The 27,383-nt window shown below is 47.9% G+C and overlaps 1 protein-coding gene across 2 annotated transcripts in view; it reads left to right on the top strand.

The window, feature by feature from the left end:
* The first annotated feature begins 2,297 nt into the window (after positions 1-2,297).
* Agpat4 (1-acylglycerol-3-phosphate O-acyltransferase 4) overlaps positions 2,298-27,383 on the top strand; it is a 100,983-nt gene continuing 75,897 nt past the window's right edge. Inside the window, exon 1 of one of the 2 annotated variants that reach the window (XM_041679945.1) lies at positions 2,298-2,432. The gene's annotated coding sequence lies outside the window, so the exon portion shown is untranslated. Of the gene's footprint in view, positions 2,433-11,023; positions 11,040-27,383 lie in introns of those variants that run through there. The other variant, XM_041679946.1, reaches the window with a different exon arrangement.

Here is a 27,383-nt window from a genome sequence, read left to right as displayed (position 1 = left end):
TGAGCTGAGAAACTTCGCTGACCCAACCCCTCTGCTTCCTTTTCCCATTCTCCAGCCGCTGTGGCACCCTACGCCCTGGAGTCTTGTGTCCATCTGTATCACAGCTGTTTACATGTCTCTTTCCGCTTTAAGAATGAGCACTCACGGCTTATTTTTGTGGCATGGATTCCCAAGGAATATTTTCTGAATTAGACTGTTACATTATGACAGAAATTCACAGTCTTTTGTGAATATGGGCATATAAAGCAGACTCAGACTCGAAACGGGACTCAATAAAATGCCTAGAATTCAGCCCATTGATGTTGTGATTCCACTTTAAATAGTCACAAATGGCCGTTTCCTTCCCTTTCCTCGGATATGTTTCTAAGATCCTGAGTTCTTAGCAACATTGGCTAATAGACAAAGTTGTAGTGATAGCAAGGGTCATAATTGATTCGTGATAATGAAATAAACACATTAAATATTGAACTTGGGACAAGCGTTGTAATTGTCAAATGTTTAATTTCCTGTTGTTTCCACCAAAATCATTTACTGTACCTGTAATCAACATAGCGTAAGTTTATGTAAGTCTCAGGTATTATATTATTATTATTATTAGGGTTTTTCCAGATAGAGTTTTCCTGTATAGCCCTGAATATCATGGAAGTAGTTCTGTACACCAGGCTGGTCTCAAACTCAGAGATCCATCTGTCTTTGCCTCCCAAGTGCTGAAACTAAAGGTGTGTACCACCATGCCTGGCAAGAATTCCCAAATTTTAAAATTTAATTCCCATTCAAAATATAAATAGGAAAAAAATTAACTATTTGGAAAACTTTTTGATTCCCACCAATGAGGTCATAAAATAACAACTTGAAAAGTTTTATGAGAATTATTTTGGGGCGAGGGGTATTGAGTCATTTTTCTAGGTAGCCCGGGCTGGCCTGAAATTGTCAGCCCTCACTTAACCTTCCAGGAACTGGGGATTACCAAGAAGTTTTAAAGATTGCATTGGACGCAGAAAACAAACATTTAGACTAATTTTTATTGCTTCTGTGCATCACATTTATGCGGTTCTCCTGAGAGCCAGAAGGGGGTGCTGGAGTCCCTGGTGTTGAGGGTGGTTGTGCCTTGTCAGATGTGGATGCTGGAAACCCAACCCTGTCCTTTTCAAGAGCAGTAAGCACTCTTAACCAGTTAGTATCTCATTTCTAGTACTTACAGGAAACTTTACCAACATCCTTTTATTAATAGCCGATCAAGTTGATTTTTACACCCCACCTTTTCTTGGTTGGTTTTGGTTTGGATTCTTTTGTCTTCCACTCCCACCCCATTCTGCTTTGTTCTTCACACATTCCAGATGATTTCCTGGACGTCAAAGTAGAAACCCTGTTTCCTGTTTCTTGAGTGCCTTCCCCCTCTTGGCCCGTCTGCATCGTGCTGCTTGCCTTGAGGTTCTACAGCATTTAGAAACTCCGCAATACTGTGAATGCATCCAGAGAGCAGAACGAACCACCGGGGCTTTCTTTCTGTAACTACAAAAACATCTGTGACAGTGGCTGGGACAGCGCGCTTTTGAAGGGCACTTTAAGCACCTTGTGATTGAAATCACCTTTCCAGGAATGTCACGCACCTGGCCTTTGTTCGCTTCCCAACCGTCCTCCCTCCTTTAAAGTTTCACGATTCTATTTTGTTTAAAAGGTCTGCTCAGACCCTTGCTAACACCTGCGTGAAATGCCAAGTGCATGTGCGGGTTGCTGCGTGTGCACAATTGCAGCGGTAGTCGGCCCTGGTGCCTGGCATCCACGGTCTGCACACCTCTGTCTTGGGAGCGCTGGATGTGATCTTGGAAGGGGCTTCCGGGCTCAACGAGTGAAAGAGTCACAGCCTCACTCTAAGCATGGGGCGGAGGGGGGCAGAAGAGGTGAGGAGGGCACTAGGGTGCTCGGGCTTCCTCCCTCATCCTCTTTTTGCTGAACGAAACAGGAGGGCGATTTCCAGGGCAGGAGGCCGAGGTTGCTCAGGCCTTTTCTGCGCGGGGACGCAACAAGGTTCGTGAGCTGGGCAAGCGCCGCCAGGCCACTGGGCTGGCTTTGTTGTCCACGCGGGAGACTTCCCGATCCCATCTGAATCCAACAGGAGGCCGAGCCGGACACTTCCTCACACCCATTGGAAGGAGAAGACGGTGACTCAGGTTACACGGGTCCGAGCTGCCCTCCCCACAGCTAAGTCGTAGCTTTAAAAGGAAGTGACATGGGTGGGGAGAGACGTCAGCCGAGGACCACCTTTTTTTCCCCTCCCCGAAGGGTCCACCCCTTTGGGTGGAGTCTCGCTTTTTCTTTCGCGTGTTGGCTGACTTACAGCTTCTCTAAAGTAGAGGCAGTTTCTGAACCCTAGGCAGCTGCCTCGCAGTTCTAGCTGGTGAGCGCCAATGCACAGCGCTCCCGGGAACGAGGTAGGTGGTGTCCCTGCGATTTCCAGGCACCTTCTCCTGGGGTGGGGCGTGCAATGGTCAGATGCCCTTCTCTAGCAGGGTTTCCTCAGCTCGGCAGGTTTTCCTCAGACTTTGGAAGGGATGGGCTCGGGGCAGGCTGGGAGACTGGTGTGGAGGTGGTGAATGATGCCGGATGGGGAGCGGGGTACAGGGGCTCCGCCGAGGACCACTGCTTTGTCCCGGGTGGTGAGGTGCCTTTTGGGGCTCTGCGAGCACCCCTCCCAGGGTGGAAGCGTTTGTTTGGCTACCAGTGAAGCTGTAGAGAATCTTCAATACGGGCTCTCTTTTGTGTTCGTGCAACACGTTCTTCTGTCTCTGGTGTTTCTATGGCAACCACAAAAATATACTCCACAAAATACAGTCCCGATCTAAATTGATTTATTTGTATTTCCTTCCTGGTCTTGGCCTGGCTGGGCCCCGCTGGAGCGCAGCATGACTCTGTAGATACCCCCTCCTCGTTTTCGTTTTGGTTTTTCCCTATCGCAGAAGGGCTGGGGGAGGGGAGTTGTCAAGGAAACAGGCATTTGTAATCACCGCGGTATTTACTTAATTTTATGCTATTTTATGCTTCTGGGTTCTCCATCAGATGTCGAGATTTTTAAAGGGTGTGCGGTTGATGTTTATGACGCTTTCCGGCGTTTGGGGTAGTTTTAAAAAACTTCAGTATTTCTTAAGACGTGCTACTGGACAAGCTAAGAGTGGAAGGAGGGTTTAACTCTTTACAGGCCGGGAGGACTTTGAAATAAAGTTTCGGAAAGTACCTGAGAATTCACAATGGTAAATACGTTATCAGCTGCGCAGGCTTGCCCACAAGTCTAAACATGTATGAGTCTTGGCTCTGCTCTGAACTTCATTTAGCCACAAATCAAAGTGCGGTTAGTGTAAGGCATGTTAACTACCTAGCAGGATCCCTAGTGACTTCCTGCTTGGATCTGGCCTCAGTTACCCAGTATGTGTTACCCAGTGTTCACCCTCCAGTCTTCCCAAACCTGGAAGGATCTGTTCATCTGAAGAGTAATCAGCCAGCATCCTCAGCTAGTAAAAAAGTTACCTTAAGAGAAGGGAAACCGAGCATGCGTGTCTCTGTGTGTAGGAGGCAGGCTCCAGTGCACATGTGTCTCTGTGTAGGAGGCAGGCTCCAGTGCACATGTGTCTCTGTGTGTAGGAGGCAGGCTCCAGTGCACATGTGTCTCTGTGTGTAGGAGGCAGGCTCCAGTGCACATGTGTCTCTGTGTGTAGGAGGCAGGCTCCAGTGCACATGTGTCTCTGTGTAGGAGGCAGGCTCCAGTGTACATGTGTCTCTGTGTGTAGGAGGCAGGCTCCAGTGTACATGTGTCTCTGTGTGTAGGAGGCAGGCTCCAGTGCACATGTGTCTCTGTGTGTAGGAGGCAGGCTCCAGTGCACATGTGTCTCTGTGTGTAGGAGGCAGGCTCCAGTGCACATGTGTCTCTGTGTGTAGGAGGCAGGCTCCAGTGCACATGTGTCTCTGTGTGTAGGAGGCAGGCTACAGTGTAGGTGTGTCTCTGTGTGTTGGAGGCAGGCTCCAGGGCATGCGTGTTCAGTGCACATGTGTCTCTGTGTGTAGGAGGCAGGCTACAGTGTATGTGTGTCTCTGTACAAAGTGGGGAGGTGGGGGATGGGTGGGATGGGGGCAGGGTTCCTGTTTGAAAAAAAAAATCAGGAGTCCCAAGTTAAAAGCAGGATATCCTTCTGATCCACCTGGGGAGATAAACAAACCTTCAGAAGAAAACTAAGATGTGAGAGAAAATTACCACCTACCTAGTGCTAACCAGGAGTAAATAGTTCATTGCCCCCAGGCAGGCCCATTAGCAGGTGTGGCTTGAGTTGCAACCTTTCTTCAGTCCCTCAGAAGAAAGCCTTGGTGAAGTCTTGCTGACACCAGAATTATCTCTTTAATGGCACTGAGTAGAGTCCTGAATTCCTGAGGTTGTCTGTAGGTAGAATTTCAAAGGCCTCCTGATACCTCCGGCTACGAAAGCCCAAACTGTGGCTTTGAACCCCAGTCCGCTGACTACGGGGAATCAGGAAGGACCAGGGGTTTCTTGAATGTTCCTTATCTAACTTCTGTTACCTCTGTCTGAAAAGTTGACCCTATAGCGCCAGAGGTCTTAGGCATTTCAGATAGAGAAGTTCTCAGCCAATGGGAGCTGAGCAGCACAGCACAAAGTCAGAGGGCTGGGTTTGTTGCTCAGTGGTAGAAAACTTGCCTAACATCCTTAGGAGCCGTCAAAACGAACAAATCATCAAACTAGTGAAAAATGGGGTTAAAGACAAGTGAACTAGGTGACAGGTTCAGAGCATAAAAACATCTGCTTTCCTTTTGCCAAGCACAAGTTAGCATACTGCCTGACAGTGGGCTTGCCATGGCCTTCCATAGCCTGTCCCTCTTGAGTTTCCAGACCCAGGAATTTCACAGCAAAAACCCAAATCAGAGAGGAAGCAGCAAACACCTAAACAGACAAAACCCCTCTCTGATATCCAGGTAGAGAGGGACACGTCTGACCTGTGGAAGACAGGTGGAGCTTTGTGGGAAGCAAGGTACCCCAGGATGACCCCCAGAAGGCCAGCCTGTGCTTGGAACCTGGGGTGGGGGTGGGGGAGAAGTGGGGTGGCATCTTGATCATCCATCCGGGCCATTGCTTTAAATCACGAATGTTCGGAACTGGAATTGGCTAAGGTAACATTGTAGCACCTACTGTGTACTGAAGGGAGATCTAGTGGCAGAGGCAGGTGGATCTCTGTGAGTTCAAGGCCAGCCTGGTCTACAAGAGATCTAGTGGCAGGGGAGAAAAGTCATGCGTGTTTCTGAGTGACTCTTGATGGGTGATGGCTAAGCCTGCTCAGTCATCCTCTGACACTGGGAGACGGAGACCCTGTGTCAGTCCAGCTCAGCAGTTTTCATCCGCACTGAGTCAGTTTGGAAAGCTAGCGTTAGACCAGGAGATTCCATTTTCTGGGGACGGCAAGCCAGGGCTGTGGGGAAAAGGGGTTCCTGCTCAGCCTCTCTTGGGATGTGTAACTATTGTGTGTCTCCTGTGTGTCAGGGGCTATGGACACATCAAGTTAAGCGTTACAGTTTTAAATCATGCGAGGAGAATTTTAAGAGAGTTTAAAGGCTGACCAATCTCTTTTTTTTTCTTCTAATGGCAAAATAAGAGAAAATACCATAAAATGAGAGTGATTTTTGTTGATGCTGCTTCTACCCTACCCAAGAATGCACTCTTGTATCACAGAGATTTCTTGTCTGTTTTCTCATTCTTTTAATTCGTTCTAGTACCTTCCTGGACCCTGAGCCCTGTTAGTGCCCATTGACTCATCCACTTTTGTACATACGTCCACCCGTGTCCGTTGTCCAGCGGCCCTTCATATAGTCGTTCATACATAGCATGTTGCAGCACTGTGTGTTCTGGGTACGTGCTCAGGAGCTGGCGCATGGAAAGCACCCTCACCCTGAGATACTGATAGAAACACCCACTAGCTGGTGACCCAGACTGTTGTTTCCACAATTTTTTTTTTTTTTTTTTGGTTTTTCGAGACAGGGTTTCTCTGTGGTTTTGGAGCCTGTCCTGGAACTAGCTCTTGTAGACCAGGCTGGTCTGGAACTCACAGAGATCCGCCTGCCTCTGCCACAATTATTTTTTATACATGTAGGTTGCACTGGGCAGTGGGGGAGGAAGTGGTCAGCTGTTGACTGACTTGCCTCGCTATCTCTATTGGTTGAACACAAGGCTGGGAATCTTCTGTTAATTAACCTAAACAAGAGGGAGTGGGACCCTGAATGAGGCCGTGCGGAGCAGATAGTGTTGCTGCCTGGGGACTGTGGCTCTTCCCGGCAGGTACAGAATATAGTTTGCTGTTTTGTTTTTGGATCTCTCATGTTCTTTGGAGCTAGCTCATGTGGAGCCAATAGAAACCAGAGACCCCTCATCATCACCTCAGGCAGGCAGTAGCCACAGCAGCTCACCTCCAGACCCTGGAACATCAAACAGCCTCCTGCTACCTCAATGTATTTCCTGGGGTCAGAGATTTTCTCAGCAGACTGATCTTACCCTACAGTCGTCACCTCTGCCTGGAAGTGACTTGGCGTCCTGACAAAAGATTCCCAGGAAAAACACCCTCTTTTGCGTGCCTGTTTGACCTTGGGAGGAAACTTTTTGCGAGTCTCCCCGATTTCTTTGATTTCTTTGTTATTTTAATCTCTGAGGAGATTAGCCTCAAAGGAATCTGCTGTCCCTCCCCTGGGTTAGACAGTCACCTAAAGAAGAGTTAGGGAATTTGGAGAACTGTTCCGGCCTCCCTCAGTTTGGGTGTGACTGGTGACCTGCAGAGACACTGACGGACTGGCCACTGGTCGTTGTGTAGAATCCCTGAAAACGCTAGGGGCCCCTCTTTGTTGAGGGCTTCCTTTATGTCAGCTGATTGGTGGACTTCACAGGGAATCAAGTTTGCTTTGTGCTCGTAACAAATTTGCATGTAAAATCTATTGTCACTGCCCATTGTTCAAACACAGACTAGTAAAGGGACTCCTCTGGGACTATGACTAGCTACACTGGGGTTTGAACTCTCACTTCCCAGAATCTTGCCTTGGAGTGACCAAAGAGGCCTCCTCTCCTGGTCTGATGACTTCTTTCTCTGTGTCCTAGTCCCAAGTACACAGCCTAGAGCCCTGGTTCTCAACCTTCCTAATGCTGCGACCCTTTAATGCATACAGTTCCTCATGCTGCAGTGACCCCAACCATACAATTATTTTCACTGCTACTTCGTAACTGTAATTTTGCTACCATTATGAATCATAATGTAAAATATTTTCAGAGATGGAGGTTTGCCAAAGGGGTTGAGACCCACAGGTTGAGAACCACTGGCCTAGAAGACAATGGACCTGAGGGACTTTATTTATTTATTTTTATTTGTTCTTGTGGGGTGAGGAGGCTTAAGGGGGAGACAGGATTCATATATCCAGAACGGGCCTTTAAACTCCCTGTGTAGCTGAGGATGGCCTCGAACTCCTGATCTTCCCCTCCACATTCCAAATGCTGCAGCTTCACGTGGGTACTACAAGGATACCCTTTCTATGCAGTCCTAGAGGGGGTGATTAAGGTGGTACTCAACCACCGGAAGCCCATCCCCAGCCGAAGGAGAGAAACAATGTTTGTGTTTTAGGCGGCAAATCTCTACCCTCTGGATCTTCCCCCAGGTGCCTTTCGTATTTATTTTTTAAGCCTGCAGAGGCAGAGAGATATTTCAGAAGTTGGAGAAGCAGAACAGTGCGGGGAAGACAAGCCGTTGTCATTCTGGGGAGTGTTGTAGTTTTCTGGGAGACAGTGTGGGCAGGGAAAGACATTGCAGGGCACACAGTAAAACCGGTATGAACTGTAGTCAAGACCTGTGTTTACCCAAGGAGCCAGCCTGCCTGAGTCACTTCTAATTAAGGACCCCTGCTGCTGCCCCAGTCCTGCCAGCCAAGACAGATGGGATGGAGCCCTGGAGCCCGGCTTTCCTCACGTTCAAAACCCAGTTTAAAATGCAGATTATCATCTGTGAATATGCCGCTAGGCTTTATCTTGGACAAGCTTTGAAATGCGAATGGGAGAGAAGAATTGACAGGGGTGCAGTCTGGTCTGCTTCACCTCTCTCCCGGGGGCCATTGTGAGCAGTCAATTCCCTGTGGGCAGGAGGCTAACCAAGGCTGATGAAATTTTAAAGAACCAAGCACTTCTTCCCAGGACGAGGTAGCTCAGCACACACAATCAATTCCACTGTCAAAACCTTTGCCGTGGATCCTGGTTGGCTGACAATCGCCCTAGCCCCTCCTTCCTTCCCTTCCCTTCCATGTTGTGAGGAAGGGGGAGCACGGGTGGGAGGGGTCAGGAGAAAGGCTAGGCCATGTAGGTGTTAGTTGCTCTTGGTGCAGTGATAAAATCCCTGAGGAAAGTGAGTTAAGGATGGGAAGGCTTCTTTGGGCTCACACTTTAACTGGACACATGGCAACAGGGCAGGAAACAACCGGATTTTCATTCAGAAAGCAGAGAGAGATAGAGACAATGAAGTTTGGTGTGTCCCTCGCTTTTTCCCTTTTATTCAGACCAGAGCCTTATGCACGTGGAAATAAGTTGGCCACATTTAAGCTGGGTCTTCATGCCTCAGTTAACCCCAGCCACAAACTCTGTCAGAGGGTAGTCTCCTAGGTTAGTTCTAGGTCCTATTAAGTTGACAGTCCATGTAGACTATCACATCTTCTTGGTAACCCTGAGTCCATCTCTCTCCCTGATGTTCTCTGCCCACCCTTCTAGAAAGAGTGGCGGGGCATAGTGGTGCCATGTGGCATTACTGAATACCATGCCAGGTTCTTATGGACATTGTGGGCCTCTCAAGGAACCATAGTTGGCACAGAAGAGGACAACATGCACGAAAAGGGAGTCCTTGGTTGAGAAAAGATGGGCACAAGGCTATCTGAGGAGCTGCCTATCTGTGTGCCTCCCTGTCAGGCTTCCCACGTGTCCTTCCTTACAGGCAAGACTGCTCTGCCACATCACAGTTGACATTTGGGGACAAATAGCTCTTGTTTGTGGGGCTGTCCTGAGCAAAATAGGCTGATAACTCCATCCTGCCATGAGATGCCAGGAGTAGTAAGGCCTCCCACTGTGGCCCTAACAATCTAGAATGTTCCAGAAATTGCTAGATACATCCTTCAGGGATAAATTTTCCCGCCAAAGCTGAGAGTCACTGTGCAAGAGAATTTCCGCTTATGACTCTAGGAATTCATCTGTTTGCTTCCTGGCTCCAAAGAAGTCTTTTAGGGCTCATATGCATAAGTCCCGCCTACATAAATTTTGCCCCTCCCCCCAGGAGGCAACGGCCTGATTTAAATTCCTAGATACTTGCTTAAGAATCGAAAATACCAGCCAAGTAAAAAGTAGACATGGAGTCAACAAGCCCGTATTGAAAGAGTTCATGCCATCTGTCCCGATCAAGCAGCTTGTGTAGCATTAGGCTGGGTGGCACTGCCAATGACTTTGAACTGTGCAGGTAGATCTGCCCCTGATGGAGTCAGGAACCACTCCCCTCTAGTTATAGATGAGCATGTCAGAGAGTTGGAGAAGCCACTCTGTAAAACTGGCCTCTGCTCCCTTCTGCTGAGTTGGTCTCATGCCTCCTTTGACGTACCAACTAGCTGCCAAGTTCCATTGCAATGCCTATTCAACCACAAGTCTTTCCCTCCAGCTCTGACCCTGTGTTTCCCACACAGGGACCTCCCTCACTGCCTTCCAAGACCAGCCTTCCCGTCGTCCTCAACTTCCAGTCACTGGGAGGCACAGAGTTTCTCTGACGAGCTCTGGCAGATCCAGGGTTCCTGTCTTTTCACTTCCCCCTCCTTCAATCCAGCCTTGCACATCCCTGTGAGCAGTGCAAGTCCTGCATTCTACTGTCCCATGCAAGTCAAGCCTTTCACGACATTTGTGGGCTCAAGTCCTTGCACTTGCCTACCACAGGGGGTCCAAGAAGGAGCCAGACATCTCTAGTGCCCTGGAGGAGGACAAGAGCCCACATGGATCATTCTAGCCCTGTGAGATAAGAAGCTGGCCTCTGAGGGCCTGCAAGGCCTGCCAGTCCACCCCTGCCCAGCCTGCTGCCTGGGAAAGCTTCCTGAAGACCCCACTCCATCTCATCCGAGCATGCTTGCTCTTCCTGAACAAAGGTAGCTGGGTTTAGCTGTCTGTCACTGTGGTAAGATACTCGGACAAAAGCAGATTAGAGGAGAAAGAGTTTATGTTAGTTGGTTCACAACTGGAAGTGTAGTCCCGTCGTGGCAAGGGAGTTAGGGGAGCAGGAGCTTGAAGTAAATGATGGCAGTACATGTGCAGTCAGAAGAGGACGATGAACGCACACCCTTCTCATCCTCCATTCATACAGTCCACTATCCCAGCCAGGGAGAAGAGGATGATGAACGCACGCCCTGCTCATCCTCCATTCATACAGTCCACTATCCCAGCCAGGAAGAAGAGGGCGATGAACGCACACTGCTGCTCATCCTCCATTCATACAGGCCACTATCCCAGCCAGGAAGAAGAGGGCGATGAACGCACACTGCTGCTCATCCTCCATTCATACAGGCCACTATCCCAGCCAGGAAGAAGAGGACGATGAACGTACACCCTGCTCGGTCTCCATTCATACAGTCCACTATCCCAGCCAGGAAGAAGAGGACGATGAACGCACACCCTGCTCGGTCTCCATTCATACAGTCCACTATCCTAGCCAGAAAAGGCCTTCAAGCATAGCCGGGCAGGTCTTTCCAAATCAGTGCCATCCAGATAGTCCCTCGTGAGCATACTCATGTCCGAGGTCACTCTTGATTCTGGCAGACTGACTGTTGTCATTTACCATCATAGAAATGAAATCTATGTTTCTGGGAGAGGAATGTAGCTGGGAGGTCTAAGGGGCTGCACAGCAGGCAAGCCTGGAGTGCTGTGGCCTGGGGAGAAACACATGGACTGTCCAGTGGGAAGCGGAGACCTCCCTGGATCTGTGGAGGAGGAGAGGACGCAGGTCAGAGAATCCGGGAGCTGGTGGCTGGTTGTGTTGAGAGCCTCTCTGACACTGGAGGAAAGGGAAGGTTTCCTATGCTGTCCTTTCCAGCAGTCCCTTGTCACGTGGGGCTCCATTCTGCCACACAGTCACTTCTCGAAGCCACGTCCCTCTGTCAGCAGCTACTAGATGTTGAGCGTTTTGCATAGTGCATGTCCGTCGGCCTATCCCTCCTCTGGCTGTGGAGGTTATAGATTATCTTCTCTGGTTTGATGGAAGCTGAAGTCCCAGGGCTAAGAGTCCTCAAGCACCCCGAGTGGGCTGTGCATGGGATGATAAGATGATTGCACACACAATACACTGCCCAGCCTCACCTTTCTCCGGATTGATGTAGATTTCCTCTTGCTGTGGAAAAGACTTCTTAGATTCAAAATGAAATGGACAGAGACTTTTTTTTTTTTCATTCTCACACCAGTGACTCAGGGGGAAAGACTGGAAAAAAAAAATCACACAGACCAAATTATATAACGAACAGTGTGTGATCCCTTAAAGCCCAGTTTGGCCTCCTGCTGTAGAGGATGAATGTGGTTCACATTTTAGTGAGGTTGGGAGAGAGGACAATGAAAGGTTTCGAGTATGCCCAGTTGTTTGATTCTTTATTCCAGATTTTGCATCATTGAGCCTCCCCGCACCCCTCCCTGTTCCTTCTCTCCTCTTCCATGCCTGAACTGTGGTGTCTGGTCCTTGACAGCTCCTATCTTCTTCATCCCTTTCCTCCCTTCACTACTCTGTCAGGTCAGATCTGCCTGTGTCCTGGGGTGCTGAGGCAGCTTCCAGCTGACTGTTGTTTCCTATGTTTGTTACTCAATTTCCACCTGCCAATCAACCGTGCCCTATCCTGGTCAACACTAACGGGGACATAGATATTCCATCCGTGAGAACCAAGAATGCCACCTGCTTTTTGATTTGGTCGGTCTCGGAACAGTGTACACACACACACACACACACACACACACACACGCACGCACACAAGTGGGGAGCCTTTTAGGGACCATGAGGAGAGCATGGTGCCGAGGGAAACAGGGTTGGGGTACGTGGTCTGGGTTTGGCCCAGAACTTAGTGTCTGTCCATGAGACCTTGAACACGGACCAAGAGCTGCTTCCTGGCACATGCTGCCCCTGGCACAAGGGGCTGGCTCATCTGACGTCCCTGTGAGTGTTGCCTTTGTTTCCTTTGTGGTCAGCAAGGCGTCCAGGGCCAATGCAAACTTTGTAACCAAGGCACCAGCTTTGGGGCCATCTGTGGTGGGCAGACTGAACTCGGTCTTCTCTCTGAGGTCTCAGTGGTGCTGAAAGAGCTAAGGGAAAGACTTTGGAATGTGGAAACAACCAGATGTGGCTGTGTTCCCAGTATTCTGGAGGCAGAGGCAGGAGGATCAGAAGTTCAAAGCTATCTCTGAGTGCACACAGCTTTTGAGGCTGTGCTTGGTCTATGTGAAATCCTGATTTGCAAAACCAAAAGCAGTCTGGTGGGATGTCTCAGCGGGTAGCTACTTTCTGCCAAGCCCAATGTGACTGAGGGAGAGAACTACCTTCTGTAGGTTTTCCTCCTGACACCCACAGGGGTGCTGGAGCATGCATGCCCCTGCCCCCAAAAATAAATGCTGGGGGGAAAAAGCAACAACAACAAACAAACAAAAGCTAGCAGAAGGCACTTGGTGCTTAGCTATGAGCTCTCCTGTTTGGGGAATATTGCTGGGAAATTTTTGAGGAGAAACCCAAGTTGGATGGTCTCTTGGTAACTCTGGGAAGGAAGGCATGCTTGCTGGACCCCTTCTGTGCTTGTCTCTTTACCCTCTCTCTCCAGATGTGAGTCTGACTTCTAGAAGGGTCAGTGGGTGCATGAGACACAATCACCCCAAGACCGTTCTTGCCGTGGCTGCTTTGCATTCCTGGTCTCTTTTCTGCCAATGGCACGTTTCGTGGAGGTTTGTTCTTTCTCATCTCCTCTCTGGTCACATACCCTTTAGGGTCTTCCTCATTTCTGCTGGAATGAACTCCATTCTGGGTTATTCTAAGACACCCTGTTCTTTCTGGGCTCTGATAATCCTGTCACCATGGACAAAGACTGCTTACGTCATAATAGAAGGCCAAGTTGTTTCTTGACACCAGGATCCCTGCTCTGGGGTTAAGGTCAGCTGGTACCTTCATACTATAGCTCCTCCAGGTACTAGGAGCTCAGGGTTTCATGTCGTAAGAATTTGGAAACAGCCAAGGGTCCACTCATAAGTAAAGAGAAAAGGAAAAAAAAACAGACCAGTCTCACCATAGGAATACCCCTCTTGACCTGGTTTTGAGTGTTTTTAATAGGGTGAAGGTTCCAGTTGTCTAGATGTGTTTCTCTGATCAATACACATTCCCAGACAGAGATAGGGTGATGTTGCTGAGGTTTCCCATGTGAAATGCAGCTTCTCCACACTACAGTATCGGCTGGGTTGTGGGAGGTGGAACATCCTCCTTTTAGACCCAGGTTTGTGCTAAAGCCTCCTCCATCAGATGGGTGAGCCTATACTCTATTCTACTATGACCAGACTACTCAGGAGCCACAGCTGGATGTCCCTTGAGAACAGTGTGGGGAAGGGACAACCACCACCTATTCTGAATGTTTCTCCACCGTCAGCCCTGGCCAGGCCTGCATAGGACACCACGTGTACAAGGCTGGAAAACTGTCCTTGCTTAAGGACTCCATCTTTGTGGGAAGGCAGAGGGACAGAGGTGGGAATTAACATTTCCTCCTCGTATCTGAGATCCTAGGCTGCCCTTCACGTCACTGACCTTGGAGAAGGTGCTCCTTTCTATGCTCTGCTTGAATTCTGTTGCAAGGATCTCCACAGTGTAGAAGCAACCCTGAAAAGGCCAGCAGAGGGGCCCCGCCTGAGTGGGGAGGGAGATGGCATAGGCTGTGCAGGGTTTTGAAGGGTGAGCGCTCATGCACAGTCAAGAGTGCTGTGAGGGGAGAGGCACAGGCAAAGGGGGGACGGAGAACACAGTGTCCAGAAGCATGGGAGTGAAGGCCACTTCGGAATTCTGTAAGTGGGAAGAAACCCCTGCCCTCACTGCTGCCCTGCGCTGGTCTCTCTGTCTCCACTTTTCAGCACACACTGTACAGGAGAGAGGCAGTTAGCATCGACTTTGCTACTTGAATTTATTACCATTCTTTCTTAGAGTATAGCAAACTCTGGGAGGTTCAGTGTCCTGCTCTCCTGCAAGGTGCTTCCAGAAGCATTTTTTTTTTTTTTTTGAGGAGTGAAGGGCATGCTCTGAGGAGATTCCCCCACCCCATCCACTTATCTGAAGCCCACATTGCATCCCAGCATCCAGCTGCTGGACCAGGTGCTTTTGTTCAGGTGAGGTGAGGGCTCCTATGTCTTGCTGCATTTCAAAGTGGTATGAAAATTAGTTCCAATCTTCATCTCAAATCTTTGCATCAGAGATCCCTCCACAAGGCGAGTCCTAGCGGTCTGTGAGCAGAGGCCAGAGGCAGATGCAATCTAGTGGCATGCTCAGTCCCGGGGCATGATGGAGGAAGGTCATTGGTTAAATAAACTGCCTTGGCCCTGATAGGTAAGAACATAGGTGGGTGGAATAAACAGAACAAAATGCTGGGAAGAAGAGGAAGTGAGGTCAGAAATCATGCAGCTCCTCTCAGAGCCAGACGCAATAGCTCTGCTCTCTGAGGCAGATGCCATGAAGCGAGCTGCCAGGTCAGACATGCTGAATCTTTCCCGGTAAGACTGATGCTACACAGATTATTAGAGATGGGTTGATCGGGATATGAGAATTAGCCTGTAAGAGGCTAGAGCTAGTGGGCCAAGCAGTGTTTAAATGAATACAGTTTATATGTTGTTATTTCGGGTAAAGCTGGCCAGTGGCTGGAGCTGGGTGGCGGAATGCAACCCGCAGCACCCCACAACAGGGGCAGAGGTCACACACGTGTAGTTGAGCTAGTTTCTGACTTTGAAAAGTCCATTTTTGGATGATGCACATGGACTTTTGAGGGTTACAGATGTCGTCCTGGTTGGTCAGATTGCAGTAATAATGGGTCAGTTAGGGTCAGGGTGGCTTCATAGACTCCTCAACTAGTCTATCCCCGTGTAGGACCAGCCCTTTGAGTAAAGCTCTACACACCCAGCCCTCGTGGCCCTTGGGAAAGAAGCCCCACCTTCTCATTTGGCCAGGCCCAGAATCCTCACGGTTCATCCTGTGCCAAGTCTAGAGTTTTCTTGGTTTCCCTGGTGCCAGCTTGTGGAGGGTGCCCACAGGCCTCCTGGAATTCTGTGTGGCCTTGCAAGCTCTTGACCCTGTGAGGCCGCTGACTACCTAGGAGGTATTTGAGGTGTGGCTGGCTTTAGAAATGGGTCCCTGTGTAACTAAGGCTAACCTGGAACCTACTCTGCAGTCATTTTAAGGAACAGAAACAAGTTAAGTTTTTGCCTTGAACCATCATTCTCCATGTGTGAGATTTTGTGGAGAGTTTAGCTTGGGTATAAGTACAATTCTCTGGGCTCACACACTGGGAGAGTCATGGGTAGTGCCTCTATTCCGGTATGTGGCTTAGACTCAAATCTGTCACTATGGACAGCCAGTCATATGGTGTCATCTCGGTATAGGAGGACCCTGTGCTGTCAAACCATGAGACATTCAGCTTCACTGCCATCATGGCTGGTAACACCATGTGCTGTCTGCTTGGAAAGCCTGGCAATCCCATTTGCAGGAAATTTGTTTTCAGACAGGAAAGGATGGTTCGGGGTGAGGATGAAATTTCTGCAATCTTGAGTTGTTTCTGGTGTTTCTACAAAGACAAAGCAATGTTCAAGGAGCAGGAGGACCTAAGATTCTCACCTGGAGCCCTGGTTCTTAGGCTTTGGGAGGTTTTAGGGAGATTGGCAAAGGTCCACAAGCCCAGGGATGAGGAAAATGCCTGTTTTCGGATCCTCTAGAGCGGCCAGGCAGTGGTGGCGCACACCTTTAATCCCAGCACTCAGGAGGGAGAGACAAGTGGATCTCTGTGAGCTCAAGGCCAGCCTGGTCTACAGAGCGGGTTCCAGGAGAACCAGGGTTGTTATACAGAGAAACCTTGTCTGAAAACAAACAAACAAACAAACAAACAGCTTCAAAACCTCAGGAGTGTGAAGGCCAGAACTATTGTTCTGGTGTGCTGGACCATTCTGGGCCAGCACTGCACATGCTGGAACTAAACCCCACGGAGTTAAGCTTGTCTATGCCACTGGACTGGTAAGCCATTTGAGAAGATGCCAAAGCAAGGGTGTTGTTTGGTGGGAGCATTTGCCAGACTGTGTCACCTCCTAATGTCTCATATGTATGATGGAGAAGTAGAGCTTGGGAGGCCAGGCACACTGAGAGCCAGGCCAGATGATGGGACATGTTTGTCTTGGAAGGCCAGGCACGTTGAGGGCCAGGCCAGATGATGGGACATGTTTGTCTTGGAAGGCCAGGCACGTTGAGGGCCAGGCCAGATGATGGGACACGGTTGTCTTGGGAGGCCAGGCACATTGAGAGTGAGGCCAGACAAGGGGACAAAGTTGTCTTGGTCTGTTTTCTAGTTCCTGTTGTTCCCATTCTTTCTGTCCGCATTCCTTTTACATTTATGTGAGGAAATTTAAATGAGCTTCTCATAGCCAAAGACTTTTTCTTGGTGTTGACATTTCAATCATTTAAAGTGTTTTCTTCCTGCCTTGCATTGGTTCATTGATGATCTTTATTACGTTTGTTTTATTTTACTCTGTGTGTGTGTATGTACGCGTGTATATGTGTAAGCACATTGCAGTCAGAGGACAATGTAGAAGAGATCCTTCCACCATGAGTGTTCCAGAGCTCAAACTGAGGTTCCAGGGATCAAACTCAGGTTGTCAGCTTAGCAAGCGCCCTTGCCCTCTAAGTCAGCAGTTCTCAACCTTCCTAATGCTGCAACCCTTTAATATAACTCCTAATGTTGTGGTGGCCCCCGGCCATAAGAAGATTTTTGTTACTGCTTCATAGCTGTAATTGTGCTACTATTATGAGTCATAATGTAAATACCTGCATTTTCCTATGGCCTAAAGTAACCCCACTTTGAAAGGGTCATTTGACCCAAAGGGGTCACGACTCACATGTTGAGAATCACTGCCCTCATTTTAAAAGTTTTATAACATTATTGAGATAGCTTTTTTTTTTTTTTTTGGTGCGAAGGTCAATAAAACTGCATAGTTTAATGAGTTTGGTTGATCATGTACTTACTATGTGACCGTCACCACAACCTGGCTTAGAACCTTCTGTTGGTTGCTAAATCCTTTGCACTGCATCAGTCGATGCTTCCTTGTTGTGGGAGTGTCATATATCAATCTGTTGATTTCATTGGTCAAGCAATAAAGAAACAGCTTGGCCCTGATAGGTTAAAACATAGGTGGGAGGAGTAAACAGAACAGAATGCTGAGAGGAAGAGGAAGTGAGCTCAGAGAGACGCCATGCTCCCCTCTCCCGGGAGAGCTCTGCTCTCTGAGGCACACGCGATGAAGCTCCAACCCAGGATGGACATAGGTTAGAATCTTTCCCCGTAAGACTGATGTTACACAGATTATTAGAAATGGGCTAGTCTAGGTGCAAGAGTTTGCCGAGAAGAGGATAGATATAATGGGCCAAGCAGTGTTTAAATGAATACAATTTGTGTGTTGTTATTTCGGGGCATAAGCTAGCCAGGCAGCCGGGGTGCTGGGGATGCAGCCCCGCCGCTCCTTATTACTACACTTCCTTAGTGCCCTGGGTCCAAACCATCAGTGACCCAGGTCCTAAATGCAGTTTTGCCTTGACTAGCTGTTGCAGGTCCGTGAGCCAACCCTGTCATATTCTGGTTCTGGTATCTTTGGGGTCCACCCTGCCTCACGTGGGATGGCACTGGCTCCCTTTGCCATGGCGAGAGTCACCACGGTGGGGTTGCTTCATTCATCACACACCCATTCAGCGGGTTGTGCGCATCTGGGATTGGTTCAGTGCTCACCTCATGTTAATTTTCCCATCTTTGTCTCTTATTAAAAGTTATTTTAGAAGCAAGCCCCATTCATCTCGCCACGTCAGCTCCACCTCAGCAGTCTTTGCAGAAGGCAAGCATTTCTGTGAGGGACAGCTAGAGACGCTTCTTCACAAAACCATGGCGGTATCCTCCCCACTGACTCCACCAAGGGACGCCTGTGGCAACTCCTCATCCATAGTCTTCCTTGGCGCTCGCTGAGCCACCCTCATAGCCCTAGGGAGCTGGCTCCAGGGACACTGACTGCGAGGAGTCAGCTTCCTCCCCGTCTTTTCCCTCATGTATTTGAGTCATGAAGCTTCATGGGAGTTACAGCCTGGTGGGTCTGGTGCACACAGTCACCCACTGCATCTGTTAGTGAGCACCGCCCTCACTACGGGTGACAGCTGGTGTGTCTGGCACACACCTGTCACATCCATTAGTGAGCACCGCTCTTACCACGGTTGACAGCAGAAAATGTAATAGCAGGTTTTCGGAGTAGCCTTACGTGAAGAGAAACAATCCCGTGTCCTGATCAAGGTTTCCTTTGAGACTTCGTGCCAGGCCTCTGCTTGGCATGCTTTTGATAGACTGTCGACAGAGTCACTGTGACTTCCCACAGCCCTTCCCACCTGCTGACTGTGCTCAGGGAAGGGTGATGCTGGACCTGACCTTTGTTTCTGCTGCGGATTCACAGATGTGTCAGTATAGGAAGGTCCGTGGAGCTTCCCCAAGGTTCTCTGACCGCTCTGACATCTGCCAGGGCCCTTTGATGACATGGCTGAGGACTGATTGCCTTCTCTGTAAGGCTTGGTTCATTTCCTTGTTAAAATAATACACTACACCATACCTGCCCACTTTTCCACGTGGACCTAAGCTGCTTGTTCATATGGCTTGTCTTCTATAGGACCAATGTCGTGCGTGTGCGTGTGTGTGTGTGCATTAGTTAATTATAGGTGTGTGCAGGTGTGCATATGTGTGTGTACATTTGTGTGTGTGTGTGTGTATGACATCCAGAGGTTGACATCAGCTATTTCCTTGCTTGCTTCTCAACTTTAATTTTTGAGACAGGGTCTCCCAGAGAAGCTGGAACACATTCATGACAACAGGCTGGCTCGCTAGCAAGTTCTGGGGGCCCATCTGCTTTCTTCTTCCCAGTGCTGGGGTTGCATGTACACACCTCTGTCTCTGCCTCTTCCATGAGTGCTGGAGGTGTGAACTCGGTCCTCATCCTGTGCCGCTCACACGGAGCCATCTTCCAAAGCATCTTCACAGCCCTGCTTTAACACTACCCTCAGGTGGGCAACAATGGCCTGTGGTGTGTTCTGCCGTTTGCAAAATCTGCTAAATGGTGTGAGATGCAGTCCTTTGTGTTTCTAGAGCCTCTGAGTTGCCAGGATTTACTTTCTTAGAAATAGAGTTCTGAGACAAGGAACCGCCTCCAGAAAGTCCTAGCCTTCAGCACTGAACCTGGGGCTCCAGTCTGCCACTGGGCAATGATCTTTAATTAAATTATGATTAGCATAAGCCTTGGGGCCGAAGCTTAAGAGAGGAAGTTCTACGTCCTCTTAGTAAAAACCTCAGGATTTGCTAAATCATGCTACTGAGAAGAGACAATGAAAGAGTGCCCAGAGCTTCTAGAAGAATTCTTTTCCCTTTGTGCTCTGCCCTCGGTCATGTTTACTGTGAGCAGAAGAGCAGGAGCACCGTCAAGCACACAGTAGGTGCTCCACAGGTGGTAGTTAGAATTGCCCGTGGGTGCAGACATGTATACCTTTAACCGCTGGCCGTGTTCTCGCCGGTTTTCTTATTAGATGTTCTCAGCGGTTTAGTGAGTCAGGTCAGGAGGAACTGTGAAAGAGGAACCAAGGCTCTGAGAGGGTTGGGGATGGACAACAGGGCAATTAATGGCTGAGGAAATTCAAATCGGAGAGCTTCCCTGGGCCTTCGTTCTTTACCTGTAAAATGAACATATAAATAAACCAGGAATAACAGATCACAAAGTGATCATCGTGTGCTGACTATAGCCTTGCTCATGAATTCTAAAATGCATTCTGAGTGGCTAGAGACAGGTGTCCTTAAGAGCACTGGCTACTCGTGCAGGGGACCCAGGTTCTGTTCCCAGCACTCATTGGCAGCTCACAACCCTCTGTGACATCAGTTCTAGGGAATCCGATGCCCTCTTTTTGCACATGCAAAGACCATAAGCACATGGCACACACATGTACATGGGCATATGTATGCACACATGTGTGCATGCATGCGCGCGCACACACAATGAAGTAAATATTTTTAAAACTCGTTGTGAAGCTTTGACCTTAAAAAATAAACATATTAGCTAAATTTTAGCTAATCTTTGACAAATAATTGGGAAGCCCAGAGAAGCGTAAAGAAGGAAATGAACACCTTTTATGAGCTCACTAACATAGAGTGTCTGCTGGAGTGTGGCTTCTGGAGAGAAAACTGGCCTGGCAGTGGTGGCACACCTTCAGTCCCAGCACTGGGGAGGCAGAGGTAGGTAGGTCTATGTGAGTTTAAGGTCAGCCTGGTCTACAAAGGGAGTTCACACACACACACACACACACACACACACTCACACATGCATACACACTAAACAAGACAGAAAGTCAACTGTTAATCCATGGTAAAGTTGAAGCTGTGAACATCAGAATGCCATAGTGATTCCAGGCCTAATATTTGTTACTGCATTGCCCATGACAGTGAAAAAACAAAACAAACCAAAAACAAAAAAGAAATATCCACCAATATGGGAAGAGATTGTTTGAAATCCTTCTAAGGGATATTCTGTTGTTGCTAAAATGACCAGAACAGGCTGTGGAGCTGGCTCGGTGGTGAAATAACTTCCTGGAAGTGTGAGGACCTCAGTGTGGATACTTGGGATCCGTGCAGATGCCTTGCACGCCCGTGTGGTGACCGACGTGGAATTCCGGCCTTGGAGGAGACTGGGAAATCCCCAGTGTCTCCCAGCTAAGGGGGAGCTCTGGGCTTGATGGAGAAAGCCTTCCTCAGTGAGTAAGGTGGAGGAACAATGGCCGTAACTCCCAACACCAACCTCAGATCTCACATGCGCGTGTGTCCATATATATGTAAAACGCGCATGCACACGCGCACACACACACATGCACACACATATAAAAGGAAAAGGAAAATAAACATTGAAACAACTGGAACTGGGGGTGTGACAAAGAACATAAATCACTGTTAAGTGGAAAGAGCAGATTAGAAAAGGGAGTATTCACTCATTTTCTACAGGCTGAGGGGGAAGGGTAAAAGAGTCATCTGTGCTTAAACATGGTGACAGGCACCCCCAGTCTTACTTCACAGTGAGGCAAACCCTCCCAAAGCCCCAAATAACAGCTAACAAACTGAGAAAAAAATGCTCACTCTAAATGTTGTAGGTCAGAGGGTGTTTAACATACAAAGAGCTGGGTTTTTGTTTTTGAGACAGTCTCTCTCTTTGTAGCCCTGGCTGTCCTGGAACTCCTTCTGTAGACCAGGCTGGCCTCCAACTCACAAAGATCCTCCTGCTTCTGCCAGAGGAGGCAAGATATAAGTGAGCATGAGGAGCCAGAATTCAGGGCCAGCATGGACTACATTTGGAGATCTGTCTCAAAGAACAGAACAAGACAAAAAGTAATTTAAAAATGAGATATAGGTTTTAAGGTCTAAAGAATTAGGGTGTTTACAATGGTGCTGGTCGGAAGGTTAGCAGTTACGTTATCATAAAAAGTAATTCAACAGTGTTCACTGGGCACCTTCAAATAATTGTAGCCTGCAGGAAGAGGAAAAGCTTTGTCCACAATGTCAACCACTTCATTATGTATTCTTGAAAAGAAAAACAAAAAAAAAAACAAAAACAAAACAAAGGTAGGTGTGGAGATGTGGTCTTGTAGTTCAGGACTGAAGCAGGAGGCTCCCCCAGAGTTCAAGGCAAGCCTGGGCTACACAGTGAGCCTCAGGTCATCCTGGGCTGCAAGGCAAAACTCTGAATTATAAAAGAAAGGAAACAAGAAGAAAAGCTTAAGTATGCAATGAAAAGCAAAGAGGTAGTGATTCCCATAGCCTAGTGTGCCTGCTACAGGGATAGTTGCATTGCTACGTGGACAGTTACACGTTAGGGTTAAAGAAAGAACACTGAAATCGCTTACAAGATTGTAACCATGAGCCGGGTGATGGTGGCGCACCCCTTTAATCCCAGCACTCGGGAGGCAGAGGCAGGCGGATCTCTGTGAGTTCGAGACCAGCCTGGTCTACAGAGCTAGTGCCAGGACAGGCTCCAAAGCCACAGAGAAACCCTATCTTGAAAAACCAAAAAAAAAAAAAAAAAAAAAAAGATTTTAGCCATGATTAAAAGCAAAGTCTCCCCTGCAATGAGTTAGCTAGCAGGAACAAAGCAAAGCCTTCTGTGATATACTAAAAACTAGAAGAAAAGACTCCCAAGGAGGTTAGAGTGTCCCTGGTAGATTTGTGTTCTCCATCTTCGAGCTTTTTCCTAGTGTGTGTGAATTACCATAATAATGGGGATAATTTCAAAGCATTCATGACTCTGACTGATGAATGACTCATGCAGATAGTACAGAATCCTGATTTTACCAAGACCTGTTTGTATTTTAATGGAAAACTCCTTTCTAAAAGGACGAGTCTGTCACCTGTGAGCTCCTCCATCTAATATCTGGGGCTTAGGTAGCTCATTTGCTATCTTGTGACATTTGAGTCTGCTTGATAGATGGCTTGGTACTTCTGCAGCGTTACCATGAAGAAGCTCTGTGCGCCACCTGTGGGGTGCAGCGGGTGGGGTGACAATCCTGTAGGTTTGTCTGGCCTTTGGAAGCAGGCGCCATGATGAGGCCTCTGCCCTGCAGTAGCAAAGGAGGCAGGGTCCATCTGCTCCTGCTGTTCCTTTCAGGTTTTTTGGGAATTCAGAGCCATCAACCCCGGAAATTTAATTACGTTACATCATCTAGAAATTGAGATCCAATCAATGTTTATTGAGGACCAGTGTGTTCTTTGAGAGGGGGAAAGGATGGTAGTCTCTCTGGACTGATGCATAACCTGTTAATTGTATTACATCATTAGATACAACATCTAGAGAAGGGCCCATTAGAATCACAAGTCTAACGTAATACATGTATAAAGCAACCTCCCAAACGCGAAACAATCAATTTAAAAAAAAATCTTAAATTACATTTAGTGTGTGTGTGTTACACAGAGGAGCACCATATGGCACATGTAGAGGTCAGAGGACACTTGCAGAAGTGGCTCCCTCCTCCTGCCATGTGGGTCCCTGTAGGCGGGGGCTTCTTGTTTGTTTCCCAGACACCCAGGCCCAAAATAATCACATAGAAGCTGTGTTAATTAAAACACTGCTTGGCCTATTAGCTTATGCATATTTGTAGCTAACTCTTACATCTTAAATTACCCCATCTCTATTAATCCATGCATCATCATGAGCTACGTGGCATCTCCCTGACTCTGCCTTCTTTTCTCCTCTATCTCTGCTTGAAATTCCTGCCTTGCTCTATGCTACCCTGTCATAGGCCCAAGCTTTCTTTATTCATTAACCAATGAAAGCAGCACAGATACAGAAGGACCTCTCACACCAGGTCCCAGGATCAAACTTGGGTTTCTGACTTAGTGGCAAGTTCCTTTACCAACTGCTCTATATTTGGGACCCCAAGTGATGGATTTGATTGTTGTACTGATTTTAAAGTTAGCATACAAAATAATGACTTCTATCAGGATGTTTCATACATCTGTATCAATGAATTTTTCAACTTAATAATGAATGAACTCCAAAGACAGACAACCCAGTGAATGAACAAAATTATCAATGAATGAGTAAGTGAGTGTATGACTTAGGAATCCCATCCTGGGCTCTGCCTAGAACCTGGTACGCCATCACCACTTTGTGACAGTCTGTGCGGCTCCTGAACTATGGGACTGAAGACGAGACAGGGAGTGTGAAGGCCTTGCTTCAAGCATCGTCATCTCCGTTAATATTAATGAGGCTTTTCGAGGAATGGCGAGTCCGCAGTGACCCCAAAAGCATCCTTCAGACCTAAGTGCTTTGATGTGCTTGCGGCTGCTTTCCTGGGCTGTCGAGAAACAAGGGTACTGTAAGTCAACTTATTTCGGGCACTCACAGCTGGCACTTCTGTCTCCAATAAATGATTCATGTCAGAGAAGCACCTAAGTGCATTCGCATCCTAGCGCGGCTCTCCAGGTCCATTACGGTTGAGTCTACTTGGGGGAAATGGCCAGGGTTGGTTTGACATCCCGGTATGAAAATCAAAGCAAAGATATTTTTCAAAGGTAGTTACATTGATCGCTCACTGATTCCACTGTCCTTACCAAAAAAGGAAGATTGGCAGAGGCAGTCTCTCCAAGAATTCAGGAGTCAAGGGCACCTCACAAATAGGGACAAGGAGAAAGAAGAGCCCAGCTGCCTGTATCTGAGATGCAGACATGAAAGAAATGCCTGTTTGCCCCAGCCAGCCTTTTCTGGGCGGACCGCCCCTGGGTCAGCACTGAAGACAAGTTCCTGTGGCCCCATGGCCCCATCACCACACTTTCCTTGGACTCTTGGTCTAGGTGTCTGCCACCCCAAGTACAAATGTGTAGCACAAATTCTAATTGGTATTAATAATAAAAACCCAGAGTCAGATATAGGGGTTAATGCTGAAGATCAGAGAAGCAGAGTGGCCAGCCACTAGAGAGTTCTTTTACCTCCACCAAAGCTCATACTGAAGTGGTGATCTTGTCTTTAGACTGCATCCTCAGACTGACTGTCTCAGGCTGCATGCTCCTCCTGCCTTGTAGGCCCCTCTCTGCCCAGCCACATCACTCCTGTCTCCAATTCTCTAGTGCTGGGGTTAAAGGCATGTAATACCAAATGCTGAGATCACCTTTGTGTGAGCTCTGATCCTCTTTAGATGGATTCAATCTCGTGCGGCCTTGAACTAACAGATTCCTCTGCATCTGTCTCCCAAGTTCTAGGATTAAAGGTGTGTGCCAACATTGCTTGGCCTCTAGTGGCTTAGCTCTGCACTCTGATCTTCAGGCAAACTTTATTTATTAAAACACAAAGTATCACTACACAGATGCATGTTCACTTCCACAAACCCGAACACGAGGGTGCAGGGTGTGTGGATAAGTGCCCACATATACATTTTCTGGTCTATGAAACTGAGCTGATAACAGGGTCTGTAGTCTGTCTACAGGTTTCTGCCTATCCTGGACCCATGGGAGAGTCGGGACATGGGGAGGTCAGTGATTTTTGGAGACAGATGAGGAAGTTGGCAAAGATGCTCAAGATTCAACCTCACATGTTCTGACTGTAGGATCCTCCTCCTTTTGCACTTATCCCACCGTACAGAGCTCCATTTCTAGGCTGTCATGTAACCCATGGCAACACAAAGTACATCTCTTCTTAATGACTTTTCTCAAAGCTCGTTGGTTTGTCGAGTGTCTCCTGCCTGTGTGGCTTTGTTATTGGCCTCTGAGCTGTGTTTCCTCTCACTTCAGGTCTGAGAGATTTTATCTCCAACCCAGTAACCTCTACAGGGCTGGAAGCTGTGGATGGGTTCACCATCTCTGTTGGTTTCCAGCCATGGCTCCTGAGCACAGATAATATTTTATCCTGTGTGAGATGGAGTCCTAATGGAGCCCTTGGCCCAGACAGCCTGGGTGGTTGGGACCAGAACAGTAGTAGGCAATGTGCCGTCCTACTCCCTTTCAAGATCTCAAGAGGACTGGTTTGGCTGCCGCTGGTGACTGGAGTTCTCTCCCCCATAGTGTCCAGCCTGCCTGACTACCACAGAGCAGCAGGATGCGGCTGTGTTTCACCTTGCTGGAATCTAGTTAAGGATCACAGAGAACCAAAACAATCGTGGTTAATGCCTTTCCCTATAGTCATCAAGAATGGGAGTGCTGGTCTAGAGACATTCAGCATTTAAGAGCACCGGCTGCTCTTGCAGAATAACCAGGTTCGATTCCCAGCACCCACATAACTCCAGTTCCAAGGCATCCAACACCTTCTGGCCTCTGGATATCAGGTACACGTAATTCATAGTTATGCATGCAGGCAAAATACCCATACACATACAAAATAAATCAATTTTTTAAAAAGAAAAATGCTAGATGATAAAATAACTTCAAGGCAGTTCCCAACAAAGTTTTGAAAATTTTCCTAAGTCCTAACTTTAGGACAAGATGAAGAAAATTCTGACTAATTCAAACTGATGACCAGAGGCACAGAAGAAAAGTTGGTAAGAAAAAGATCTTCTGAGTTGAAAATCCCGTGGTTGAAATGGTTGAGACCTCGGAGTTTTGAATTTATGTTTTGTTTTTTTTGGATTTTAGAAATATTTGTGCATACATCATGAGATGTGTCAGGTGTTGGACCCAAGACTAAACATGAAATCCATGCGTAATTCATGTTCTTTACATGCATAACCTGAAGGTGATCTTAGATAATAATTTTAATAACTTTGTGCATAAAACTTTGTATTTAGGTTTTCAGAGAAATGCTTATCCTACAATGAAGATACTGGGGGCTGTAGGGAAGCAGAGGTAGAGTAGGAGAGGGAAAGCCGCCTATAGCAGGGGTGAAGGCAGAGGGTAGGGTTTGTGGCTACACTATCAAGAAGGCTGACGATTGTAGCTCCATTAAAGTAGTGCAAAACCCAGGGTTCACTGATGTGTGTTCAAGGTCACACAGTTCAGAGGGGGCACTCCACTGACGCGTCTCTCTGCAGCTCTGTTGAGGACAATGTGAGAAGGACATCAGTAGCCACTAGCAAGGCTGCTGGCCTTGGCCAGTGACAGCAGGAGTAGACCAGGAAGTATTTAGTGTAGGGAATAAAGTTCTCAGTTTCCAGTATCAAATGACAATACCATTTCCTTCCTGCCTACCTCTCTGGGCCCAGAGGTGGGGTGGCCAGCCATTTCCCCACTTATGGCTCCAGTGTAGGGTGTGGCTACCTCTCCTGTTCCGCAGCCCCCATGTGCCACCATCATAGGCTTATGACCCGTCAACTAAGGCCCCTACTGATGACGGTTGTCACGATGATGAAGATCACAGCAACATTCAGTTCCAGTTCAGCATTTGCTGTTCCCCTCCCGTGTCTGGAATGTTTCATTTATTGACTGAAACCATCTCATGCAAAGCAGGGGGACACGGAGAGGGTCATCGCCTTTAGAAGGCGAATTTTCCTTTTTGCATTATAGGTTTGGGTTTTAGTGTTGTAGGAACTTATTACATTTTTTTTCTCCAGTTTTTA

The sequence above is a fragment of the Microtus oregoni genome, unplaced genomic scaffold (genome assembly GCF_018167655.1).
Source record: "Microtus oregoni isolate MIOR12 unplaced genomic scaffold, Mior012 000033F_ref0000390, whole genome shotgun sequence".
NCBI lineage: Eukaryota > Metazoa > Chordata > Mammalia > Rodentia > Cricetidae > Microtus > Microtus oregoni.
This window is presented reverse-complemented; position numbering and strand designations above follow the sequence as displayed.